This window comes from Anser brachyrhynchus (genome assembly GCF_964034855.1).
Source record: "Anser brachyrhynchus genome assembly, chromosome: 2".
Classification (NCBI taxonomy): domain Eukaryota; kingdom Metazoa; phylum Chordata; class Aves; order Anseriformes; family Anatidae; genus Anser; species Anser brachyrhynchus.
Window position 1 is genome coordinate 57,711,085 of NC_137695.1, and position 6,005 is coordinate 57,717,089.

General features: G+C 37.0%; 1 protein-coding gene across 4 annotated transcripts in view; it reads right to left on the minus strand.

Moving 5' to 3' along the window:
• CNTNAP2 (contactin associated protein 2) overlaps window positions 1–6,005 on the minus strand; it is a 1,160,459-nt gene that overhangs the window by 816,533 nt on the left and 337,921 nt on the right. The gene's annotated exons all lie outside the window — the stretch shown is intronic.

A 6,005-nucleotide genomic window follows, 5' to 3' on the forward strand; every position in this document is an offset into this window, starting at 1 on the left:
GAGATATTTTCATGAGGCCTGAAGATATTTTTATTTATAAATGGTTGCAAAGACAAGCATGGAAAAGACCTTTGAAATAAAAGCCCTCAGGATTCTTATCAAAAATCCTGATGTCCCAGCCCATATTTATTGAGCTAACACATGCAGCCTACCATTTGCAACAAACAGAACTCAACCACTTTAATTAAAAAACAGAAACTCCCCATGCAAAACAGCCAATTTTAATTCATTCACCTTGAGCTATCAATGTTAGTGATAATATGTAGTATTTTAATCACTGAATCCACAGAAGAATGAGCTAATTCTACTTTTGTACTGTAAACAACCTTTCAAATAAGGGCAGAAGACAAGGCTGAACTGAAATGCACTACAAACAAAGCAGTTTGAAAAGCAAGAGATTAAAATGTAGTTTGCTTTTAAGTATAACTATATTCCAAAACATGTAAAACTTGTGTCGTTTTATTAAGGGATAGTATTTTCTGGATGTTTTGATAACTTCTACTAGCATTGCAAACCACAGTGATAAAACATGACCAGAATTAACATCTAATTTATGTAGTATGTAGTAGAAACATTAACCAGAACCCAGATTTAATAAGATTTTTATAAACCAAGTTCAAGCACATAAAAGAAAAGGCAGTGGGATAGCTAAAATGTTAAAACCAAGGAGGCAACTTGACAAGTTGAACACTTGTTTCTGATTACAAAATCTATTCTTAGCTGGATTTTTGAGCCCCAGATAAATAAATAAATAAATCCATCTTGATGTTCAAAACTCTGGCAATCAAAAGTTTTTTTTCTTTTTTCGTTTTTTCCAATTGCACACAAATTAGCATAGAAAAAAACCTGCACACTTAACTTTAGTCCCATTGCTCCATTTCTGCAACTACTTTTCAGAGGATAGTTACATCTATTGGAGGTGGAGAGGAAGAAAACCATGTGGCTTAATTTCAGTTGTACTCCAAAATAAGATGTACTTCAGAAACACTGAGCTTGCTTGTTATGAAAAGTTGCAAAAGCAACAGAGCTTCATTTCAACTTTGAATTAACATGTCAGAACACTTTGGTAGAGTTTATTAAAATTAAAACTATGTTCTGATTTGGCACACCATTACCTTTTAAAATGTGTTGCCTGTTGATAACAAACCTGCATTTATAAGTCTGTTTTCATCCAAAATCCCAGTCCCTACTAAATGATCATGCATGTTATTTATACACAGTCCCCAGTGAAGCAGAGCCATGGGTGGTGTGAGACACAGCAGCTGCTCAGCAGAGTGCAGCACCGCTACAGGTTTATAGTGGAGGAAAGAAGGAGGAACATTAAGTTTATTTACTGTGACTGATAAATAACTAAGGAAAAAAAATTACATAACTCTGATTGAGCAGTTCATTATCACCACATAAGACATCTAACAAACAACAGTGAACTTCATAAAATACAGTATTTTCTTCAGACATTTTCCTTCTTCCCAAAGGTCAGAGGAGGCAAGTAAGCATAAACAACACCCTGAAGCTACCTATGCAATCAAAGGGTGTCATAAAAAATGTACTAGCAGCCCTTTCTCTCCCTTCTTTAATTCAGAGAAGTCACTTCAATCACCTCTGCAGGTTACTAACTCCCACTTGATGGTGTGGAGAACAGCATTCAGGTCACAGTGCATTATAAATGGAGATGTTACACAACAGAAAGCAACAGTCAGTGAGTGCACCCCAGAACATCTTGGTGTCATATGGTTTATCAAGCAACACATTCTATCATTTATCTTGCCTTCTAAATGGCTATAAGGAATATGACTTTGTAAATAACATCATTTTGATAACAGTTTTCTGTCAGAACTATTACCTGTATTTTCCACACAAGAGAAGTCAGTTTCCTGGTTAGAATTTCTAATAAAATGGTTTGTAGAAGGAAAGAAGGATTTTTAAATTATATTATACTAAAAATAATGTAGTTCTTTTTTTTCCTTTACCCTTCCTGGTCATATTAGAGAAAGACACTCAATTTTATTCTACGCTGATTCTTACACTACCTTAGGACTATTATGTTGTCATATCATCCACTGTCACATCAGGTAATGTCACTAACATTTGTCCTCTGTGACTCATTTTTTCATTCTTCCCTTAGGGAAAAACAAACAAACAAACAAACAAAAAAAACCCACCACCACCACCATAATAAATAAATAAAATAAAATAAAATGAAATAAAAAACCCAGGGTGAACACAAGATTGAAGATTGTGGTTTTTTTTGGTAAGATTTTGATTTTGCTTGAGAAATGAACTTAAAAGAGTCTGGGAAAAAAAAAAGAGAGAAACTGACAGTAGAATGGAGACCTTTGATTTTAATGCCACAGTTCAATGATTAGCAGCGCATAATCAATGACGGGATAGATGCCACTGTGGGATACTCTTTGTCATGGTATGCCGCCCCTAATGAAAGGACTACTTCTTTCAGTAACACTGTATTATTGACTTAGATGATTGTTTAAGATCAAATCAGCTCAGTTAGCGTGCTCATTTGTATTCAGGCCATGCCATCTAGAGTTCGGTTACTAGCACTTTCCTCTTGGAGATAACAAAATGTTTGTGCATAATTTATCTCTTCATCCTTTAAATTGTAAAGGTCATTGGATGGAAGGTATTGCTTTTTTTTTTTTTTGACTGCTATACTTCTATAGACATTTCATTTTAATCTCTATACATCTATCATAAGCTATTGACATAGGAAAATAAATTAAGCACAGTTGATATTTTTAATTCTTCCTTGCTGCTACTTGTATCCCAAGCTAGACATATCCTTCACTATCTGAAATAAATATGGACATATTTACAGACTTGACAAAAATAAATAAAATAATTTCCTCTAGAAATGAATTAATAGGCCTTTTATTTCTGCAGGAATAATTTCCTATTGTTCAGTTTTGCCTTTTCATAAAGGCCAATTAGCATCTATATATATTCTGCATACAATCATATTCCACACACATCCACATAGTAAAACACACATAATAATTTCAGAGCCAGGACTCAAACTTCAGTAAAGCATATTAACCCATTTGCACTAACCTTCCCATCAGGACAAGCCCTATGGACTCTTATAGTAGTTCTTGTGAGACAAACTCACCTTTTTTCTCCTTTCATAGGGTGGAATTCCTCATGTAAATCCAGTCCTGTGACTTGACTCATCCCCGATAGATTATCACATAGGTATGTATGGTCATGTGATGGACACGCATGAAAAAGGTGATAGAGACTATGATCTACTTGACAACAGCTTTGTAGCTGTTCATGATAATCCACTTGATAATGGAAGCAGCTCAGAGTTTGCCAAGTGAAGTTTTTGTTGGAATTTATCTGACCTAAGTAACACGATTTTAGTCAGTGTTCAGCCTGTATGATTGATTAGTCAAAGCAGCACAGCCACAAGGAAATACAGTATACAACACTGTGTTTTTGAAGTAACATTGCTAAAAGCATACAAGGAATCTAGTGATATGTTTCCAGAGTGAATGAAAAAAAAAAAAAAAGGAAAAATTCTTCTTCCTCTATGCTATTTTTTTGAACTTTGACATTTAAATGTCTTGTTGAAATAAACATTCCTAAGTGCAGTGAGCTGGTGTTGCTGACTGCCTTACCTTCATTTAAGACATTCCCTGCAAAGGAATTTTTATCTATTAGTATAGTTGCCTCAGAAATGTATTGTGTAGCATTGATCATTAAGAAATCATAGAATGTCTTGGGTTGGAAGGGACCGTAAAGATCATCTAGTTCCAACACCCTCCAATGGGCAGGGATGCCACCCACTAGAACAGGTTGTCCAGGGCATTGTCCAACCTGGTCATGAACACCTCCAGGGATGGGGTGTCCACAACCTCTTTGGGCAACCTGTTCCAGTGCCTCACCACCCTCTGAGTAAAGAATTTCCTCCAAACCTCTAATCCAAATCTCCTCTCTTTTAGTTTAAAATCATTCCCCCTTGTCCTGTCATTGTCTGCCTGAGAAAAAAAGAGTTGTTCTCCATCTTGTTATAAGCCCCCTTTAAGTATTGAAAAGCCACAATGAGGTTACCCCCTAGCCTTCTCTTCTCCAGGCTGAAAATCCTCAACTCTCTCAGCCTTTCTTCATTGGAGAGGTGCTCCAGGCCTCTGATCATCTTTGTGGCCCTCGTTGCACCCACTAACAGCCCCACATCCTTCTTATGCTGGGATCCCCAGACCTGGACACAGCACTCCAAGTGGGGCCTCACAAGGGCAGAGTAGAGGGAGACAATCACCTCCCTTGACCTGCTGGTCACTGCTCTGGTGATGCAGCCCTGGATGCAGTTGGCCTTCTGGGCTGCAAGCATGCACTGCTGGCTCATGTTGAGTCTTTCATCTACCAGAACCCCCAAGTCTGAAGGGCTGCTCTCAATGAGTTCTCCCAGTCTGTACTCATATCTGGGATTGTCCTGACCCTCAACCCAGGTGCAGTAACTTGCACCTGGACTTATTGAACCTTATTAGGTTTATGTAGGCCCACTCCCCACTCAAGCTTGTCCAGGTCCCTTTGGATGGCATCCCTTCCTTCAGTTGTATCGACTACATCACTCAGCTTGGTGTCATCTGCAGTCTTGCTGAAGGTGCACTCAATGTCTTTGTCTATGTTGTTGATAAAGATATACAATACTGATCACGTGACAGACTTCCGGGGGCCTCCATCTGGACATAGAAACATTGACCAGCACTCTCTGGCTGAAGCCATTCAACCAATGCCTTATCCACCAAATAGTCTACCCTTCAAATCCATCTCTCTCCAATTTGGAGATCAAGGTGTCATGTAAGACTCTGTTGAAGACCCTAAAGAAGTCCAGGTAGATAACATTAGTTGTTCTTCCTATGTTGACTGATGCAGTTACTCCATTAAATGAGTCAAAATGTTTCATTGTAAATTATTTCTTGCAAGAAGAATCCCATCAATGAAATTGGAAATAATCAAAATAAGTGTTTCCTTATATTAGTACCACTACTCAAACAGACATTTCCATATGCTTAGCTTTGGGAAACAATTCTTTTAAATATAAAAAGGTTACCACTGCCTTTTAAAATTAAGTAGAATATCTTTACTGACACTTTGAATTTAGTTCTATGGTTATTTTGAATAATCATCTGAGACAGCCCCTGTTACAGAAACATCAGCTATTATGTGACAGTGTTTACAGTACAGATGTGTATTATATAGTACACAACATAACAACATAATGAGCCAAATTATGAAGTTTAGTAATGTATATAAAAAACATGAACTAATGTCCATTCTTGTATTTTTGGTGTAATCAGTAAAATATGGATCATAACATCTAAAAAAAAAATAATAATAAAAATTGGGTATTAAGACAGAAATGTCTGAAATAATTGAATGGGAACACCTAGAAATTCTACAACTAACCATTCCTAGTTCTTAGTGCTTATTAAGTATCTAACATTCCAGAAGACACTAGAGAACATTGGGGTCTGAAGACTCTCTACTTTATAAGCCTTTAAGTCAAGAACAAGTCTGTTCTGCTTGGATGGTATAGCAACAGAATATTATTTTACAATGTACCTATTATTTTATATATTTTGTTGTATTTATAATCTATTTATATAAATAAATGTATAATTATATGTATTTATAGTTTTAATTTTATAATACCTTACAAAGGTATCATCTACCACTGCCTTGTAAAGAATTGTAGAATGGTCAGTGTCCTGGTTCCAGTTAGGACAGAGTTAATTTTCCCTCATAGTAGCTGGTAGGGTGCTATGTTTTGGATTAGGATGAGAAGAGCGCTGATAACATGCTGATGTTTTAATTGTTGCAGAGCAGTGCTTACACCAGGCCAAGGACTTTTTGGCTTCTCGCTCTGTCCTGCCAGCGAGCAGGCTGGGGGTGCAGCAGGAGCTGGGAGGGGACAGACCCAGGACAGCTGACCCAAACTGGCCAAAGGGGTATTCCATACCATCTGGCGTCATGCTAAACAATACATA